The 10,095-nt window shown below is 39.6% G+C and overlaps 1 long non-coding RNA gene across 1 annotated transcript; it reads right to left on the bottom strand.

The window, feature by feature from the left end:
* Nucleotides 1-6,513: 6,513 nt before the first annotated feature.
* Nucleotides 6,514-8,549, bottom strand: LOC140381728 (uncharacterized). The gene is made up of 3 exons (XR_011931263.1): nt 8,352-8,549; nt 6,945-7,006; nt 6,514-6,678 (listed from the first exon to the last, which is right to left on the bottom strand). It is a non-coding gene; the product is annotated as an uncharacterized lncRNA (long non-coding RNA).
* Nucleotides 8,550-10,095: the final 1,546 nt, after the last annotated feature.

Here is a 10,095-nt window from a genome sequence, read left to right as displayed (position 1 = left end):
GGCATACCACACAGGTCTGCATTTAACTACTGCCTGCTCTGCACTCGCCAATTAGCAAAAAGTGATAAGCACATAACAGCACAATTACGTTGTTAAAGAATATCACATTTCCTTTTAACAATCATTTCTCTGGAGCACATGCACTCACAAGAGAGCGTGTAATGGCCAAACTGTACATGATCCCTGCTGTGCCCTTGTCAATTTGTTCCTTTTTTGTTTTTACAGCCACAAGGGGGGCTCAGAGACAGTATACTTCAGACTGGAGTGAAATGTCCTGAGCTCTGTAGGTCAGTGCAGTGCACACTACACATTGAAGAGGTGCTGAGGACTGCATGTGATGGATATGACAAACTTTGATATAGGCTCAGTGTAGTTAAAACAGTATTCTCCAGAGAAGTTTCTTGTAAAAAAAAAATCTGTAATTATGCAAACAACTTTCCAAGCTTTTAACAACCATAAGCGCCGTATATACAGTATGCACACAGAATGCCTGAATGCTTGGCTGAAAGTCTATTGCTGCTCTAGCTCATTATCTAACAGCCACGTAACATAATTTAACATTTCCTTTGTGTTCAGGGACACAGCAGCAATTAGCTAACAAGTGGGTCATCCATTAGGCAGATCCATGGCCCTGGGAGAGATATAAGCCTCCAGGGCAACACTCAACAATTCTCTGTAATAGAATGGCTACGGCCCACAGTCTGTTAGTAATCATTTAGGAAATCAGTGAGAAGAAAGGTCTCCATGGGTAATTATATTACTGATTATTTACAGCAAATACACTCGCCTCTTTATTGTGCTGCTCCTTTCTCCTTTTCTCCTGATTGTTTCTGCGCTGTGTGCACTTCCACCGGCTCACACACTGATTGGATTAATGAACCAGTGCATCGTAAATAAAAGTGCGTCTGCTTTACTCACAAAACGTCAGATAGTTTTCTGAATGTCAACACTACTGTTAACTGTGTTTTGTGTGATGCATTCTGTTATTGAACCAGGAGTGGACTTATTTCCCCTGACAGTATCAGACAAAGAGATACATATTACATGTCAGGGCCTCATGATATTCTATGGGTGCCTCTTTGAAATAGTTTACTTCAAAATAAATACTTAATGCAGCATGCTTTTTCTGATGAAATAATTCATCGAACACACTAACATTTGTAATAGCTAACCAGCCGCTCACAACAGTGCAGAGTAAGACTCAAGGTTGATCAATAGAGGCCTTAGGGGTTTTATTTTCTGTTCCTTGATCAAGGCTGTCAGATTAGTATAGGTACAGTGTAAATAGGACTGGAGACGCTGGATGTGCAGCACAGATCGGCGCATCGCCGCCTCATTAATATGATTAAGAAAACTGCCTACGGGCACTGAGGATGCAGAGCAGCGCACAGAGAGCCTCGCTGGGCACCAACAACAGTACAACGGCACAATGGCAATGCAGTGTGTGTAGCAGGGCCCAAAAAACAAATTCACAAAACTATACAGATATATAGTGGACCTGTATAAAAGTGCAAACATGTAATGAAATGAACATTTTCATTGAAAAGCTTGAGTCTACGACACTGGTGATTATTTATTGTTTATGTCATTATTATATTATGATATGGTGCTATACTGCCAAGTAAAATGTAGCAGAATAAAATCACCCACATATTCTGGTCTATTTTGTACAGAAATCAACAACCTTTACCCCTCATTCCACATGGTAGTCTGTCATGGTGTGAGTAATTATCATTGCTCTGTGTCATAATCCAGGAAGGATAGTGACAGTTCTATGATCTATTTATCTTTAAGCGCCAATAACGTTGTCCCACACACACCATGCTCCTGTCACCTCCTCGGTCCCTCAGACTCACAACACTGTGATGGCAGCGCGATCCACATTCAGCAAAACCAGTGTAAGTGTGAACGTGCTTTCAATTCCACTCCTAAGCTGTTTGTCGCAGGAGTTAGGGACATTAGAGTTGTTATATTTTATATGTTTTCATAAATGTCCTTTCTATGCAACTTTTGAACTTAAATCTAATTCTAAGTTAAGTTCTTGTTAATATTGCTTAATCTTAGGTGACAGTGATACATTTTTTACTTGATGTTGTTGTAGTCTGACATTGAGAGGTAACAGAGATCTAATGCCAGGCCAGTTGTCCAGACAGTTCTACCAGTGACCAGTAGATGGCACTGTACTAAGCAGAAAAACATGCACAGAAGGTGCACACGCATAAGTGAAAGCGCAGGGCCCACTGAGGTGTATGAACCATGCAGGGTCATTAGGCTGGGTGTGATTAGGGGACTTATTTTTACAGAAGCCTCTCTCTGTTATTTGTTAAGTTGTAATAGCTGAAAAGATAGCACCCGTTCTTTCTATAGAAGTAAGTATGTCTTTACTTGTGTGTGCATTGTGTATAACAATAACAGGTGACACGTGGTACACCTCTGCTTGCCCCATAGAGCAACTGTGTTGGTTGAGGTTACTTCAGTGCCCGATGGAAACCCAGATTAAGCCTTGTCAAAAAAGTATGCAACAATGAAGGCAGCTGCTTTGTTTGGCTGCTTTCAAAGCCATTTGTTCTTTGATAAGGTAGTGGAAACAGTTAGCGACATGCTGGTGGGAACCTATATGGAAAAGAATACACTTTCTATCAATTGTGTTTTCCTTATCCCCCGTGGCGTTCACTGGGTGTGGGAATAGGCAGCATTCTGGGTGCTGGCGCTCTGAGATAGCATTCACAAGAACGAGCTGCATTCACGCTCAAGGGAACCAGGGGCCCTACATGGCAGAATTGTACACACAGATGGACAATGTGGACTATCTGTGGACTGGACACAAAGAACCAAAGCAAAAGATTTGATTGTAAGGTTTGGCAGGTCCGCTGTCTCGGTCTCCTCTCCAGACTAGTTCCTTTTTGCTGCCTTCCTGTTGAAAAACTTCATATTTTGGGATGGTTTATTGATGCCATATTTCTAAAAACGTTTTTTTTTTATTCTTAAAAAATACCCAATGAACAGGGTATTGGTATTCATTTTAGAGTTACTTTTAATATATGACAGAAGTATAGAAAAAGAGGTGGTAAAGCCCAATACTCATATTCATACTCATGTAAACATCTTGACATCTACTACTACTACAACTTCTCTACAGGAAGCATTGTCAGATTTACAGTTTATAAAGAATATTATTTAAATGTGCCTCTTTAGTTGTTATTTAAAAAAGAAGCCATCCAGACTAAAACATTTTGGGTGCTCATTTTTACTGCTAAAATGTGTTGCGAAACCAGGGTCACCAAATCTGCATGTTGATATATACATAATTGATTCTTGTTAATAATTGGCGTTCCTTCTTCTTCATGTTTGTGCTGATTTGTGATCCATTCAAAACGGGGGGCTCATCAGATGTTGTGAAGGTCTAAGCGTTTTAATAGAAGTTAGAGCCACTGCCGCCACCCGCAGAGCCAGCCCATTGCATTCGGTAAATTAGTATTATGATTTTAAGGGATAAATAGCCGTTCCACCTAATTAATCTGGAACATCACAGGAGGATATGACACCATGGGCCCAATAGATCAAGGACCTCACATCAAAGCCAATCGCCACTGTTAGAATCCCACACAGGCCACCACAAGAAGGTTGCTTGTTTATTTTTATGTAAAGATGCCCTATGAACTAATGACTAAAGAATACGGCAATATACGCAAATTTGTTTATTGGTTGTTGAATGTGTGGCGTCCAATAAGATGCATAATTAGCCTGGGGAGGGAGTGGAGGAGTCTTTCCACCAGTGCAGTTTTAATGTTGTTGTTGTTGGGCATCTTAAATGGTGCATTAGCATAACGTATGATTTTAAATGAAGGAATTAAGCTACTATTTGTAATTGGCAAATGTGATCAATATTCAAAAAGCAGTATTGATTTTGGGGTTTGCACCCTGAAGCAAATGAATGTAAAGAAACATAGACTGAGGCATTATTGTCCTATGACACCAAATGAAATGTTAGATTTGGAGGAAAAGTTATTTGTAAAGGCAAAACAAGGGTCATTATCATATTATGCTTAAGATTGAATTATGCTACAACTGATCAATATACCAAAGGAAACTCACACAAATCAATGTAAATAGGTATACTGTGCACATCTTGAAGTATACAATAATAATCATATACTATAAATTATGTATTTAATTTTAACCTTGGTGGTACAACAGTATATGTGTTCCATGATAATAATAAAAAAATTGAAATAAAAAAATTATCGTTGGTATTTTTCAGTAATAAAGAATCTGTTTCCAAATGCATCCACCTTAACTGTTCGTAGTGTAATTGTGCTATGACATAATGACACCAAATTAGGTACCGGTAAGCTTCATACAGGCTATATTCTCTCCAACATTAGCATTATACTGCAATAACTTTTTAGACACAATAAAGTAACAGGCTGGAGTTGAGGAGCCAGGGCCGTTCTGTTGCTATGACGTCTTGTTGTGGTTAATCATATTTGGGGCCGCACACACACACTCGCGGACGTCAAACGCTGGGCCCTCTCTTTATTTAACACACTGGCAGTGCTTTTAAAAAAATGTCTGTGTCCTGCCAAGTTTACCACATATTCACTGTTTACTGATGGCTGTTACACATGTGGTTTTTGCATATGCTCTGCTCTCCCACTTAAATCATCTGCGGTCCCTGGGCTTTCTTTTGACATGTGCAGCGTTGGTGCTGCCATTGCGGCTTAAATTTTTCAAGCAAAGAAAAGGCATTTGTATGAAATAATAATGACCGTTTCAGACATTTTATTTTCCCTGCATCTGACTGTCATCACGTCTTTTCTTTTCTCTCTCCGTCCACCACAATATCCCAGACCTCCTGTGTGGCTCCATCGTCCTCTCACTTATGCAGTTATGTATCGAGTGTTCAGGGCTTTTAATGTTTGTCTTGGCACACATACTGTATGATGGCATGCATGGCTGGCTGACAAAGCTTTAACTAAGAGCATCTTCATTCTTTCCATCTTTCTGCTTAATTGCAGCTAAAGTAAAAAGCTACAACCACAGTCTTTAACAAAGCCAGGCTTTGAAGGACTTTTTCTCTTGGGACCTTTTCCCAGAAGTCCTCATCCTGGACTGACAGACTGACTTGGGACCACCGTCTTGTCGTCAATAATTCATTCAACAGTATCAAGTGCTTCATTAATATACTATTACAAGCCATGCTTTCAAAACAGCCTCATCTAAAAACACAGCATCATATTTAACATACTAATACAATAGTTGTCTCGGTCAAATGTATTGACTTTCTTTGTTTAAGATACAATCTGAAAACACTCCACTCCGCCACTCCAACACTTTCCATAATTTATTGAATGCAGCATTGTGAACATTCCCACTTGTGTCAGGCTACATCAGTGTAAGTGATGTACACATGTCTTGTGGCATCTCTAGAAGAGCCACTATTTGTTTTGTCACTGCTCCTTTGTGTCAGGCGCCTACTGTCTCAGTAGAGTGTTCATGTCACAAAGCATTAGGAACTATGTGATTCAGGATGTTCCATTTAATCTCCTCTACTTCCCCGGTTAGCAGAGGAGCAGCGCGAGAGGCAGCCCAGGGAGCCCCGACATCCTGTAGAACAAAGCTGTTTGCCTGAGGGGCCTGTGCGGCGCACGCAGCGCCTCTGAGAGCAGGGAGACAATGAGGAACCAGTCAGCTGACAGATAAACTAAGCAGCAGTTACTGTGAATGACAACGAGCCTGTGAGTGTGGGAGCCAGTACAAACAGCTGTACGCACAGCTGCTATCAGTCACCAGTCTCAGCGTTCTATTGTTGTTTATCACCGTGTTGACACCACAATATTTCTGTCACTGCAAGGACTCCCCTAACCGCGCCTGTCACTTTTATGTGCTGCTTTTCATGCAGCACAGTGGCCACTCTGATTACACAGAATGCCACTGTGGCCCGGGGTTAAACGGGAGCAGATGCCTCTTTCCATCGAGACGAGAGGCTTTACCTCCAGCTCAGTTCAGTTCATTTTCCCTTTCTGAGTAAGAAGGGTCCACGGAACATGACACTTTTGACCCTGTGACCCAGACGCTTTCTGAAATTATAATCAGGGGAGTTGTGGAGACTCACCTGATTTTAGCTCATGCACATTCTAGATCTATGTCAGGACTAAGTTTACAGAGACAATTGGACTATTCTTACAGCGCTAGGCTATCATGACTTAACAAAACAACGATATTTTTAGACAGCTGTTTCAATCTACAATAAGACCCTTCTTGGAAAACATTTTCAGCACAGAAACTTTTTGGGTAGGCTGCCTGTGTCAGGAGCCAAAGAAAATCATACCCATTTCATGTCTTAGACTAGAGCCCTTGATATTGCAGAATGAAATGAATGTTATCTTACTTCTGCAGTTGGTATTTACAAAATGATTAGTTCTTTATCGTATAGTATTAATATTATTATAATAAATTAAAGTTATCAAGATACAAGTGTATGCAGTTGGACGTTCTCTTACCAGGTAACAAATTTCTTGGCTTGTAGAGACGCTCTTGTGTCTCTCACGGGACAAGAGGATTTTGGGCATCAGGCTCTCGCTTCATTAGCACAAGCCGGGGCCGCTAGTTGCTGCGACTCAATCCAGGGCATGTCAGGAGCCACGTCTAGGAGCCACTCAAAACGGCAAGACGATACTGAGGGCCAGAGAATAACATATGGTCCTGATTAGCAGTCAAGTTTACACGGTGCTCCATCCAGAAAATATCATCAGAAATACACCAGCATCTTGCCCACCGCAAATCTCAACACTCTCCATCGCCTTAAATCAACTACATGACCCCCAAAAGTCAATCATGTTCTATTATTATCAACTTCAAAAACTTACAAATGTGTTTGATGATTTTCTTGTAGACAGATCTTTTGGAATTAATCAAAATGAAAAGCAAGATCTCGGACATACCCTCAGGGACTTTGCCCGGTGTTGACGGATTCCTGTGCGCGCTGACAACTGAAACGTCATATCTCGAAAAGAAAAAGAAAAAATATACACAAAAGTTATCTCTCTATCAACACGATTGGAAAGTGCGTCTCACAAGTCCACCAGGAGCACACGGCACAACTCCCCTCAAACAAAACTTGGGTGCCACAGTCGAAGCAGCGCATCTGGCTCCTCATGTAGACACTTATTAGGATCAAATTAAGTAGAAATGAATGGGATGATACATGACAGGGTGCAGATGTTCAAAGATGTGGTGTGAAAATCCGAGGGCAGAAAACAGCTTAATGAATTCGGCTTCTTACAGCAGGGGTGAGTCTCGGGGTTCACGGGTTACACAAAAAAAGGCTAATTAAATTCATGAGCAGACGCGCACCAAAATAAATGTTTGTTACTTGTCGCTTCATCTTATTTACCCGTGGCACATTGGGGGACAATGTTATGATTTGCAATTAATCATGCAAAATGTGGGCTTTTTACCAAGTGCCCTGCTCTTTTGTGAAACAGATGATAAAACATGTCTCGCAGATAAAGGGCTTGACTCTTTATTAGCCGGACAGTTTATTAATTTGGATAATTCATTTGTGCTAATAAGAATAACAGAGATATTTCAAAAGATTTAACTATTCTGGGCCAATAAATCACAGGTAAAATAACTAAAGATGGACTTTGCTTCAGCCGATATATTGGACTGATATAGTTATATATTCTAGAATAGCAGTTATCAGATTTATTTGTTGCAAGCGCCTGACTAAATAAAATTTACAACACTTCATATTTATATTTTTGAATTAATATATGATTGTTTTGTTTTTTATTTTTATAAACTGAAAAAATATGAATAAGTCGCAAATAACACAAAGAACAATCCTTTTGTTCTTTACCTCAAGAAGCTGCTGCAGTGAAACACCTGCCCCACAGGCATTGTACTGATTCACAAACTGAATGTCTAAAGAATTGCATTTTCAACATAATCTTGGATAATCAACGTAAACTATCCATACATTTTCCAATTAGATTAATAATTCCTTAATTTTGTTGACGGATATTAACAAATGTAGGATTGCCAAGGTCTTTGAGTGCCAACTAAACCTAAAATAATCATTTACCACTGGGTTCTGTACATCAGCTCATAACATGTCTTGCTGATAAAGGGTTTGATTCTATTAGCTGGAGTCTTGAATTGGTATTCATTGTAACTGCGCCCTCGCTCCAGTGCCAGGAGTGAGCTGCTGTTTGATAGCAAGTTGGTTTCGGAGCCGTGAGACGTTGTGCCAGCCAGGGGAAAATTCAACTGAACATAAATGATGTCATAACACATTTAAACATTACTTTTAGCTGCCCGTTGTGGCTCGACAACTTGATAGTTACCTCATTGTTGAATCACAATTCTCCTAATTACATCCTTGAGGTCTATTATTTGGGTGGTGTGGTGCGGGGCTGCTTCTCGTCTCCCCTTCCTCGTTAACGTCTGCCGTCGCAGGAGCTCAGAGCTGCACAAGGCCAAGTCTCATTTGCACATTTTCACCAGACGAATGTTTAAGGCTGTTTTTCCCCTCACTGCCTCCATTGACTCTGTGCAGAAAGAGAGAACTGTTACATGGGCGCTGTATGACACTCAACCCCAAAGATATTGATTTTCTGGGCTTTTTGAGCATGCCTCTGTTCTTCAGCATGAACAAATAACACAAGCAACTGAAATTATTGACTGTCATCAATTTGTTAGACATATTGATCCATAATACAAAATTGTATGCTGTTTGTACAAATAGAATGGAAACAAATTGAATAGAAACATTTTGAAAGTACATTCGCGAGTCTATAACATATCCAGCTTTTTCACCATCACAATTGCCTTTCTGTGGTGTTTGATCACTTGTTTTAGAATGTGCATAGTATATATATTTTTTTTAATTAATAATAGATTTGACAACAACCATATTAAACTTACAAGTCTAGATTGCACTGTTAAATATATGATGCAATAAAATTAAACATCGAAATCACATAATTAGCTAGCCGCAAACTTTAAAGTTAGCCAAGTTATTTTTAGCATGAAACACACCGGCTAAAATGCGTGAAACATTACATAGCATGTAAAAATACCACTTTAAACGTTTTTGTGAGCACACACCGCGCACATATATCCATTAATTAAATGTCATAACTTACATTTTGAGTGGTTAAAATGTCAGAAGAAGCTATAGTTTTACCGCTGAGATAAGAACTTACAGTGATGCGTTCAAGAACGAGTGGGAAATCTGATGTGCGTAGTGAATAATGGTAAAAAAAATATGTTCCTTAATTAATTAGACGTAATCATTATTTATTTATCAAAGCATTGATCAATTCATTTGGTATTCACTCTATTCATTCTGGGCATCAAGCCTAGTTGAGTAAGTTAGCATAGACAAATGTTTGGGCCAACACAAAGCCAAAGGTAAAGTAAAACATCATCTGTATATGGCCCCACCACAAACAATGACTAACTTCTCAAATTAGATCATGAGGGAAAATTCATTTTTAGCAATCAAAGTGAGTTATTTCATTGGCTGTGTTTTTACATGATGGTGTTAAGCATATTATAGAGAAACCTATAAAAAATATTAAGCACCAGCCCTTTCACATACACTGGAGATGCATAACACTTTATTTCCAAGGGTTCTGACACATAAACACACATTTTTGAAAATTTACAGCTGAGGAAAATACCCAGTAGTGTATGAATACCAATGCACATGAATCACGCTGAACGCAAATGGATGGAAAATCTGCTGTATAATATGAAAAGACACAAGAGTAACAGAAAACAATAAGCAGAGCATGCAGTCAAACCTTTCTGGGGAATATTTATTCGGTGGTGTTGCTATCAAAGAGGCTCTCGTCATCTTTAATGTGCAATATCATAACTGATTTTGCATAATGGTTACAATCCGGAAATACAGAGCTGATAATTGTCAGTTTATTTATTGGCTGGTGAGTCATTTTGTTGTGTTCGGCAATGCAAAAGTGATTGAAAAGCACAATCTGACATGCAGTCTGTGTTCATGTTGGATTAGATGCTGTTGCTTGCACAGTCTTTTCCATTCAGACTTAACCAGGCTTTGAACAGACG

Source organism: Eucyclogobius newberryi, unplaced genomic scaffold, assembly GCF_026437365.1.
Source record: "Eucyclogobius newberryi isolate DKJ021-1_F unplaced genomic scaffold, fEucNew1.0.hap1 SCAF_5, whole genome shotgun sequence".
NCBI classification, from domain to species: Eukaryota; Metazoa; Chordata; class Actinopteri; order Gobiiformes; family Gobiidae; genus Eucyclogobius; species Eucyclogobius newberryi.
This window is presented reverse-complemented; position numbering and strand designations above follow the sequence as displayed.